The sequence below is a fragment of the Caretta caretta genome, chromosome 10, assembly GCF_965140235.1.
Source record: "Caretta caretta isolate rCarCar2 chromosome 10, rCarCar1.hap1, whole genome shotgun sequence".
Classification (NCBI taxonomy): Eukaryota; Metazoa; Chordata; order Testudines; family Cheloniidae; genus Caretta; species Caretta caretta.
Genome location: NC_134215.1, coordinates 30,275,781 through 30,286,644, shown reverse-complemented (window position 1 = coordinate 30,286,644; position 10,864 = coordinate 30,275,781). Strand labels below are relative to the sequence as shown.

Genomic DNA, 10,864 nt, shown 5'->3' with positions numbered 1-10,864 from the left:
CTATAGCCCACCCAGACATGCCCCGTCTTTGGCAGCTAGCTGGCCCCCCTTTTCCACTCGGTGATGTCTGCAGCTAGACTATGGCTGCCTACTGCTTGTGCTGGCAGGAAGTACGTGCCATGCATGCTCTGCTCCTTGGGCACCCATGCAGTGCCAGCCACAATTTGACCTGTTCTCCCTGTTCGTTAGATTGAACTCCGCCCTTCATGAGGTGTGGATTGGAGGGTCTGTTTCTGGTGCCTGGCCAGCTGCAGATTATCCATCTCCCAGTGAGAGCTGCCATGAGATAGGTAGTTAAAGTAACCTCATGCTTCCCTCTCTTGCCATAAGCAGAGTCTGCAGTGCTGCACAGGAGTAGAGAACCACTGCTCTAGCACTCTGCGCAGACATTACCTTCGCAGCATACATTTCATGACTTGGAAGTGCTTTGTAATACCTACACTTTGAAAGGTAGGACAGAAACCCACATTCTATTCTAGTCTGCTCATTATTTCCTGAGATTGAAGGAATAGTTCACCTGCATCCTGGAATGCTACCTTCAATTTAGGAGAATCACCTCAATTGTTACAAGTGGGGTGTGTATGTGTATAATGTATGCAGCATAAAAGCTTAATATCATATAGACAGATCCTCAGCTGGTGTGAAGTAGCAGAGCTTGGAGCTAGCTGTAAAATCTTTTTTCTGCCCCCCCCCTCCAAATTATTAAATGATTTTTGGAGGGGTCAAATGTCCATGGAAAATTTTGCAGTTTTTTGGCCAAGAAAAAAAAAAATCAGCCATAAAGTGAAATATTCTGATTCTGAAATGGTGCTGTGGTGAATCATGGAAGTTGTAGTTCTGGTGCCTCATGCTCCCATTCTTCTCAGTGGGCTGGGCTTCATGGTCAAACCATGTCTCCCATGATGCACCGTGCACCTCTTGGTGAGAGGAGGCAGTGCATTGTGGCCGTGGTACAACCTGACAGATGAAATCTGGCTGAGGAGCCTGGCCTGTGGAAAGAGAATGGGAGCATGAGTCACTGGAACTATAATTCCCGTGAGGCGCCACTATGGCCTTTCAGAATCAAAATATTTTGGCTTTTGGCCAGTTTTCAGTTCTGTGTTTCAACAACTAAAAAATCCCCCAAAATAGAAATTGGCTCTTTTTAATGAAAATTTTTAGTCAAAAATCCAATTTCCTGTTGCAAAACAGCTCCCATGGAAAACTTTCAGCCAGCCCTTTGAGTCAATTTATGGTAGTTTGCACCAGCTGAGGATCTGACCCATACTTTAGTTTTTAAAAGCATGAAGTTTTTGGCTAGGTTTGTGTGCAGTGTTACCAGCACAGCACAGAAGATGCGGCCTAAGGAGTCGGGTGGAGGCCAAAGTTGGCCACTAACATAAAGTAGAACTACTTTACAGCCCAGAGCAGCTGCAAATCCTTATCATGGAAGGTGAGAGCCAGAGTAACACGTTATGTTCCGTAGAGTGCATACTTAAAAAAAAAAAAAAAAAAAAAAAGATGAAATGACAAATCCATCTGAATTCATGATGGGGAGCAATCAGTGAGACTCTTCAACAATCATAGCCAAAGAGAAAGAGGTGCTAAGAATTTCAGCTCAGCAGATGAACTAGTAAGTGGAATTTCAGCTCTCCTGAGAAACTAGTGCACGGCTGTTTGGTAGCTGTCTCTTTTCAGCCGTCGGAATGAGTTGGTTGACAGTTGTGATGTCATGTCCACTGAAGGAATAGCTCTGCTTCTATGGAGCTTCCACTCTGTAGGTGGGCTAACCTGTGCAATGACTGGGAGCTCAAAGCGTTTCCATTATCCAGTGGCTCGGAAATTTCAGCTCAATAGATGAACAAACTTGGTTCAGTTGCTGGGATTGCAGCTCTGGGAATGCACTAGCTAGGTCAGTGTCTAGAAGCTCAGTAGATTGTCTAGCATGCATTAGCCTTTCACATGTCCTTAAATGGTATACTCCATCCATATGTTGCTATATCATGTTCTAAAACTGTATCTCTCCACCAGACTCTACCCAAGAAGGGGCGAGAGGCCTTTGTAAAGTGTTGCAATATGATGCAGCTGGTGGTACTGAAGTCTGGTGATTGTTTCCAGTGCAGTCCTTCAGCTTTTCTTCCTGTTCTGTTGTGGGATGAGCAGCATTTCTCAGAAAAGCTGAGGTCCAGTCATCCTCACCTCATCATCTTAGAACTGAGCTGAGTGTGGTTCACCTGCCACCTGTCCCTGACCCCAGACTGAAAAGAAGCCAGAAACTGCAAGTGTAACAGAGGGAGTAAGAGAAACATAACTGAACGTTGTCAGCTTAGGCGTGGAACAGGAGTCTGCTCCACAGTGTCTAAGAACAGGGATAAAGGTCACAAATCCTGAGGTTTGGTACCTGGGATGGAAAGCCAAGGAATGCATGAACAGGTGGAAAGCACTCAACTTTGAGCAGCAGATCACAACCTGGGCAACAATAATAGTTAGCCCTTACATAGTACAGTTCATCTACAAAGCTGGCCACTCTGTTTTACAAACTGGGGAACTGGAGCACAATGACTGACTTTGCCCAAGGTCACATAGCACATGTGGCAAGGCAGGGGCTTGAAAGCAAGTCTGTTGTTTGTTTTGTGCCTGATCCAATAGACCTGAGTGTCTATTTGGCACCTAGTTGTTGAGCGTCACTGAAAGCCACCAGGGATCATGACCGCTAGACTAAACGAACAGCTTATCCAGGGACCCCTTGACCTGTAGTGGAGATGGAGATCCAGGGGCACTATGAGATTACAGGCCTGAGGATTTTTTCAAATGGCACAGGAGGGAGCAGGGTTTGGTGCAAAAGAGCAACCCCAGGGTCTGAATTTTGAAATATACCCTAAAGAACCTCACACAAACGCTGTCTGGGTCATTCTAAGCTCTACCCTGACCTGGCATTTCCGCCATAAACCTTTACTCTGTGAAAGAGAAACCATTGATGATACCCGTACCAAGTCCAGGACCTTTGCCAGAAAAGAAAGATTAAAGAGATCCAAAATAGGCTAGATTATCAGGCCCTAAGAATGACTTAATAAGCACTATACTGGGACACTGATGCCATCACAATTAAAGGGGCACTGTCAATTTAATTTTGGTCCCAAATATGAGTTGGGTTAAAATAAGTCAGTCTTTCTAAAACCTTAAAGGATAATAAAAATGTTTCCACAAATTACAAAAAATGCCCTCTCAGCTACACAACTTTTAATTTAGTGTTTAACACCCAAACATTCCTGCACTAAGAACCTGAAAGTGAAATGGATAGTAAATAAAAGGGAAATGATTGTCATTGACAATCTTTGTTCAATCCAAGGAACTGCAAAATTGACTAAGCCCATATACAGTGATGTGTAAACCAGAATTTAAAAATTCTTTTCCTTCTAGAAGCTGTTATTAGTAACACGCTCTAGGTCAAAGAAACATTTGTTCACAATTTATGATTTTTAAATTGACTGTATCCCTTTAAGGTTTTAACATCAGTTCCTTATAAACACCTGTTTGCATAAGCGTATAACTTAAGCCCTGATCTTGCAAAGATTTACGAGCAGAAGTAACTTTATGCACACGAACGGTTATATTGTCACTATTGCCAAACACAGGCATTCAAAAATCATGAGTCAAGCCCCCCCAAATCAGGAGATTGGCCTAAAAATCATGATTTAAATCGTAATAACCATCAGGGTAGGTTTATCTCCTGGTTTCAGAACAATAGGGTTCAGTCACTGCACATTCTCAAGATTCCCTCTGCAACCATGAGGACTAGATATTTACTGTTGTTTTAAAGGAAAACTGAGATTTTTTTGCAGTCACTTGAATCCAGGAGTTGGGGCATTAAGAAAATCACCAAATATCATGAGATTGGTGATAAAATCACCAGAGTTGGCGCAGTGCCTTGAGGTCAAGTGAGCAAATCTTTACACATCACTAGCTAACAAAATTCTCCTCGCTCTGCAGAGCGAGTTCTCAGTTTGGGTGCCATTGTGGTGGTTGTGTCTCTCCTTTTAACCCATCACGTGAAAAGCTTCAGTTGGCATTTTCCTGCTCTTAACTGGCCAAAATAGTGTGTGGTGGTTGTGGATACTCCCCCCGCTCAGCCCGGCGCATGCGTAGAACCTGAGTGTCTTCTGCTTGGAAGAGAACCTGGAGGAAGTGGCCCTCTATGAATGGCTTACTCCTGATTGGCATTGTGGTAGTGCACGGGTCTCCAAACTACAGCCCGTGGGCCAGATCCGGCCCGGGGCTTCCGTTTGTCCGGCCCTCCAACCAACAGGGGAGAAGCGAAGAGCTGAGGAGGCAGGGGGAGGGGCCGCCGGCAGCAGCTCATGCGGGACGGCAGCACAGCTGAGCTGTGCAGAGGGGTGAGCGCCTCTGGGAGCCAGTGTATCTGTATGATACAAATGTGTGAGTTTTTAGAAATAAAATAAAAATGGTTTTTAATATATTGACAAATATTTTGTGTGATTTCACAGTACCTGCATCGATTAACTTTTATACCTGATTTAGAATTTAATGCAACACTGACACAGTAGAGTAGGTTTGTTTCTTTAACGTTTTTGCATATATTTTGCATATATTTAATTTCTTTCACAATCACTTGGGCCCGTGAAGCCCCTTCAGAAACCTAATATGGCCCTCGTCTCATAAAGTTTGGAGACCCCTGTGGTAGTGGCTTTCTTAGGGCTAGTCTACACTAGTCTAGTCTACCCCGGCAGCGCTGTAATGTGGCTTGTGTAGTCCTGGCAGAGCGCTGGGAGAGAGCTCTCCCCATGCTCTAAAAAAACCACCTCCACAAGGGGGGTAGCTACCAGTGCTGGGAGCGCACTGTCTACATTGGCGCTTTACGGCACTGAAACTTGCTGCGCTCAGGGGGGTGTTTTTTCCCTCTATTTGAAATAGCTGAGACATTAAACTATGAGCCGTCAATATTGCAGTAACACGCTGACTCACTTCCAAAGAACTTGCATGCTGATTTTTACCACCATGTTGGCCCCATAGATAGGTTCACACAACGAGTCCCCAATCTTGGTTGCTTCCTAGTCGCTATTGTATTGATAAACATGATTAATAGATGCTTGGAGTGAGACGTGAGTGACTGGATAATGCAAGTCTTCATAATGCATATGCACATGTTCACCTCCTTGCTGTCATGTTGGGCAAGGAACAGTATTTAAAGTGCTGATGCTCATTGAGCTGCTGGATTGGAATGACTTTGAGGAAGATATTCTGATCTGATGGGGAAAATTCAGAGAAGAAACCTAAATAATCCACCCTTATTATTACTATTTATTTGTATTGCAGTAGAGCTTAGTAGCCAGGCCAGGACTCTGTTGTGCTAGGGGCTGTACAAACATAGAACAAAAAGATGGTCCCTGCCCTAAAGAGCTTACAATGTAAAATTCAACTTCTAGTCAATGAGCTGTATTCCCTGTTCAACCCTTCCATCGCATCTAACATGATGTAACCCTAAAGGGTGGTCCATCTTCATGGCCAGCCATTGAGGAGCCTCCAGAGGGCACTGTGGCAAGGAGGAGATGCAATTCTGACAGAGAGACCTAGGTTTGGAGTGAGTTCTGGATCTGCCTCCTGTGCTGGGTACTACCTTCTCGCTGGCTCTCTCTTGCTACACTCCATCCTCCTTGCCACAGACACCTGTGCCTTTCCACCTGCTGGAAAGCAATAGGGGGCTGGTGGCAACTGCAGACACCCGTGGTCAGGGGCTTGCACAAGGGGGGTCAAGCAGGGGCTTGCCCCCCAGTAATCGGCGGGGCACAGAACTCCTCCAACCCCAGTGCTGCAGCTGGGAGATGAGCTCCTCTGGCCCTGGGGCTGCGGCAGGGCACAGAACATACCCCTCCAAAAGCCATCAAAATGTTATTCCTGCACATGGCCCTGCCCGTGGAATAGGTGGGAAGAGGCTGGCATGGACCACAGATAAGCTCTGCACTGGGGGTGAGTGGTGGTGGGCTGGCAGCCTAAGGCTACTTGCGTGGTAGTGACGAGCGAGCAGCCTTCATCAGTGCTGAGCAAGCAGCTCAGACAAGGGCTTAAGCTAGTGGACGGCCCCTTGTTCAGCAGAGAGGAAGTCTTGGGAGCTGGGGTGGGACAGAGGAGAGATGAGAAGGGACTTAGTCTCCGTCTCTGTTTAGAGCCTTTGGGATGAGTACTCCCTCCTTAGGGTTCAGGGTAATGTGCAGTCTCCTCCCCACCCACTTCTCTGTAGCCTGGCCTTGTCCCCCTCCTCATGTCTATCTGGGTTATGTCCTGCTCCCATTTCTGGTCGTTGGGGCCTGCTCCCTCTGAAATCAGTGGCACTCTCTTGCTGTTCCTCAGCTGATTTCTGTGGCAAAGCCCTTTGTACCCGTCTTTGCCATTGTAATAATAATAATAATAAATAGGAGTTTTGCCAGTGATTTCAGTGGGGCAAGTTCAGGACCACAGTCCTTCATCTTTGTGGCTATCTTCCCCTCGCTGCATATATAACTATCCAGCTCAGCCAATCACCCAAGACATCTCCCTCTTCTCCAGAAGCTCCTCCATACTACTTCTTACTTTCCTCAGCAACTCAGATGGTTTCTTGCTTGTCCATCTTTGGTGTCAGGTTTCCCACCTGCCTGTTTTGTCCTTGGCCACATTCAGCCCCATAATTTCCATTCCATTATGCGTGCCACATCCTTTGCTCCTGCTCCCACAAATAGGGCACTAGTGCAGAAGAGCAGTTGAACAGCCTGAATATTAAGCCACACCAATGCAAAAGGATCCTATGGTTGTAAAATGCTTATCCAAAAATAGAAATAGGGCTTAAGCTGTGTCACAATTTAGCCCTTTAGGTTGGTTTCTGTATGTAACAGGAGACTCTTCCCCAGGGGTGTTCTGAGTCTGCAGCTGATGCAATTTCTGCTGCATTAGAAGTAGCTGCATATCGCTGTGGAAAAATCTGAAGTCTCTTAGTACCCAAATTAGGGGCAGCGTGCAGGGACTAGACCTTTCAAGTGTGAGAAACAGACACGGCCCTTTACACTGCTTTGGTTCTGATTCTTAAGTGTATGTGTGTGGAGGGGGAACGCACGTGGGAGTGGGTGGCTTTGGGGGAAGTCAGGGGAGGAGGCTGTTTTGTTTGCCAATATTGGAGTTAAAGTCAGTGTTTTCCCCTATCAAAGTTTGAATGTGTCTGAGACTAATACTGTGAGTAATCACTGACTTTAATAACTAGATCGGATTTTCTGATGACATTTTTGGGGATAAAGGAGGATTTGTAGATACTCTGGCTATATTAAACCATTATTACAATTGATTCATGGACACTAAGGAGAAATGAGTGATTACAGGTTTTTTCTTTCAGTACCTAAACAGAGGAACAGCTAGACTCTGCAGTCTTCAAAATACACCTGTGTGTGTTACACTAGAGTTGTAATTCTCAGCAAATATATAATTTTACATTATTTCTGTCCCATATTTTGTATAATTTCTCCCTGTTTTTTTTCTAGCTGATACAGTGTAGAAAGATGCATGGGTGATTGTTGGAGTCCTCATCAGTAAAAGTCTAAGTGCACACAATGAGACCTTAAAGCTCTAGATACTCAGAGGAGACAGAATGGTCCTGTCAGAGCCTATTAATCACAGCACTTGGTCTTGGTAGAAAATAAATTGTGTCTCCTTAGATGTTCAGGAGAAACGTCTGCAAATCCTGGAGAAGGCTACCTGAGGCTGTCAACATAATATAACCGTTTTTCTGCTAGGCAGGAGGGGGAATGCAACAGCAGAACACAGGTGTATGTATGGGGGGACTTGGCAGTTTGTAGCCCCTATACACAGAAGAGGTGGGCTGTGCGCACATACCAGCATAGAAGAGGGTTTTGGGACAGAGCGGTGGCATGTGGCGTCAAGTGGTGACCAAGTGCCTTGTAGAGGGTCTATAACGGGTAGGGGCACTATTCTAGCCACCTGGCTACTCCGACAGCCAGAGAGGGACTCTGGAACTGTATCCCATCTACCACAGAGTTTGCTGCAGTAAGCCCACTCACTCAGGCTTTGTGCAGTGTGGGGAGGAAGTGAATTTCAGGCTGAGGTTTATCTGGTGTTCTGTGTGGTGTATTGCCAACCCCAAGTGTTGAACAATCCCGAGCCATGCCCACAATCATGCTACTGACTTAAAAATAATGAGATTATCAAAAATAATTTTTATTCACTTTTTTTTTTGTTTTTGAACCTTTTGGGTTCATCTTAAGCTTTTCTACACAAATTGAGAAGGCTAGAAACTTCTGTTTAAAAGCTGAGGTTCTCAGGTAATAATTTGACTCTGGAAGATGGGCTCTTATGAAAAACTGCTATTATGGAGAGGGACACAATACAATGGCTAGTTAACAATACTGCTGTTGTAGACAGTTAAAATTGATGTACTTTTAAAGAGCAAATGTTCCCAGATTATTAAAATGGAAAGAATTTCCAATATTCAATTCATATTTCTTGCTGCTTGTTTTTAGTTTTTGCACTTTGCTCACTTTGGATAGCTTGAACACACTAGTCAATTTCACCTCAGTTTCTAGTCAATTTCACTTTCAGGCTCCCCTGCATTAGCCCAGGTGCAATGCTGCAATGTTGAGGTTACAAAAAAAATCCACTGGCATTTTTAAAATAATAGAAATATTTGCACTGGTCTTCGGTTTTGTAAGAATAGGCTTTACAAAAAACATACCGTTGGACCAAATGACCAGACAGTGTCCCTTTAACAGGTACACTATATGTGACCAGACTGTGGTTAGGGTTAAGACAGGTGCCAGGCTGAGCTCTTTAATGGAGGCTGTGAAATGCAAATAAGAAAAAGGAATTTGAAGCTTTTCTCTCTGTTGTGCCTTCTTCCGTGCTACTCTGTATGCCTAAAAGCCCTTCCTATCCCAGTGCTAATGCACTATTAATTCAGATGTCTTCTGGAAACTCCTGTCTTCTATGAATCCTGCTGATACCAACCCAGACCAGAGGGAAAAAACACATATTAAAAAAATGTCCCTGGCACTCTCCCATTGCTGTGTCTCCCATAGTGCTCAACATGCTGTTAATGCTTAACAAAAAATAATCAAAGAAATTGAGCTCTTCCAGTTTTCTTACTAATTAGAAACAGAAAGAGACCAGCACCCCCTTTCCTCAGCAAAGAGGTTTGTCAGCATTTCTAACCATGCTCTCTAAGTGCCCCTGACTGTGAGAAATGTGTGCAAGGACAAGAGGATCACATCCTTCATAGACATTTAATGAGAAATTGAAGTGGGGCACACACACACACACCTGTGTACTTTTGCCCTCAGGTGGCTTCATTATGCGTAGGCAGTGCTCAGAGGCCCGAATACTGCTTGGGATGCATGTCTGTGGCCCCTGTGGAAGTCAGTGTGAAGTGCGGGTCGACCTAAGGGCAAAATGACCCAGCAGAGTGAAGGGTCTCTTGATCTCCTCCCCTTCTACAGGGTGCATGTTGTGCAGACATGCATTCCATTCATCTTCCATTAGATCCCCATTGCTAGTGTGGGAGAGGAATTAATTCACTGCATTTATTTAATCCTGAGCTTCCTAAACGCTGCTCTATCCTCGAGGTCTCTGCCCTGAAGGTGCTTCCTTCCTCTGAATCCAGTCTTGGGCTGTCTTCAGCCCTGACCCATGTGAGTTTCTGCAGGCACAACCCAATCTGTGGGCCCCCTGGCAGTGCAAAGTCCACCAAGTGGTGGAGTGAGTGCTTAATTTGTGTCAGGGCTGAGCCCCGGCATCTCTAGGCTTGCCAGTTCATAGCCCTGGCACCTTTGGCTTGCTGCATCAGTTATGAAAGTAAAAAAATTGCTTGAGCCCCGGCACCTCTTTCATTACAAATGAAGCACTGGGTGAAGCCAGTACTGTAGGGCACCCTCCGCATCACAGGGGGCCCACAGCTGGCAATTGTCTCTCCAAGAGTAGGCAGCGGTGGCCTCTGAGGAGGAGATGTGCGGACTCAGCACATTTTTAGGCATCTTCCAATGGTAGGACTCCTCTGCAGCCCCACCTGCTCTCTCTTGGCTGGGCGTCTTGGGGATGATGGTGGACCAGTCGCCTCCTGCCATCCCTCAGGGCATAGGTGCTGACTCCATGGGTGCTCCAGGGCTCCATGGGTGCTCCAGGGAAAAATTAGTGGGTTTCTGCACCCACTGGCAGCCAAGCTCCCCTCCCCCTCCTCTGTGTGCGCTGCGTCCCCGCTCCTCCGCCTACCTCCCAGCGCTTCCCGCCCGGCCGCTGCCAAACAGCTGTTTGGCAGCGTTAGCACGCTCCGGGAAGTGGGGGAGGAGTGGGAACTTGGCATGCTCAGGGGAGGAGGCGGGGAAGAGGTGGGGCCAGGGTGGGGATTTGGGGAAGGAGTTGGAATAGGGGCAGGGAGGGGGTGGAGTTGGGGCAGAGACTTTGGGGAAGGGGTTGTAATGGGGGTGGGAAGAGGCGGGGTGGGAGTGGGGCCTCATGGAAGGGGTGCAGTGGGGGTGGAGCCGGGGGTAGAGGCGGGGGTCGAGCACCCAGGGGAAAGAGGGGAAGTCGGCATCTATGCCTCAGGGCACGTTTCCCCTGGAGCACAGCTGTACCCAGCTGCGCACAAGGGTGTGTGCTCACTGCACCCAGTGGGCCAGTGCAGGGAATCAAGCCCATGGTATTCATCCAGCCCTGGCGCTCCCCACTTTGCTGCCATGGTTCTGTCTCCACAGCGATACGGCTCAGACTGATACACACATCCTTCATGGTAGCTTTCTAAATCTAGTGATTTCTTGGAACTTTGAAAATACTCTTGGCCATCTCACCAGGCAAAGCAAAGGAGATAAGCGATTTAAAATAATCTCTGGGTTAGGGCAGA

General features: G+C 46.5%; 1 protein-coding gene across 6 annotated transcripts in view; it reads left to right on the top strand.

Moving 5' to 3' along the window:
- LOC125643839 (syntaxin-binding protein 4) overlaps window positions 1-10,864 on the top strand; it is a 122,631-nt gene that overhangs the window by 42,461 nt on the left and 69,306 nt on the right. The window lies entirely within an intron of this gene.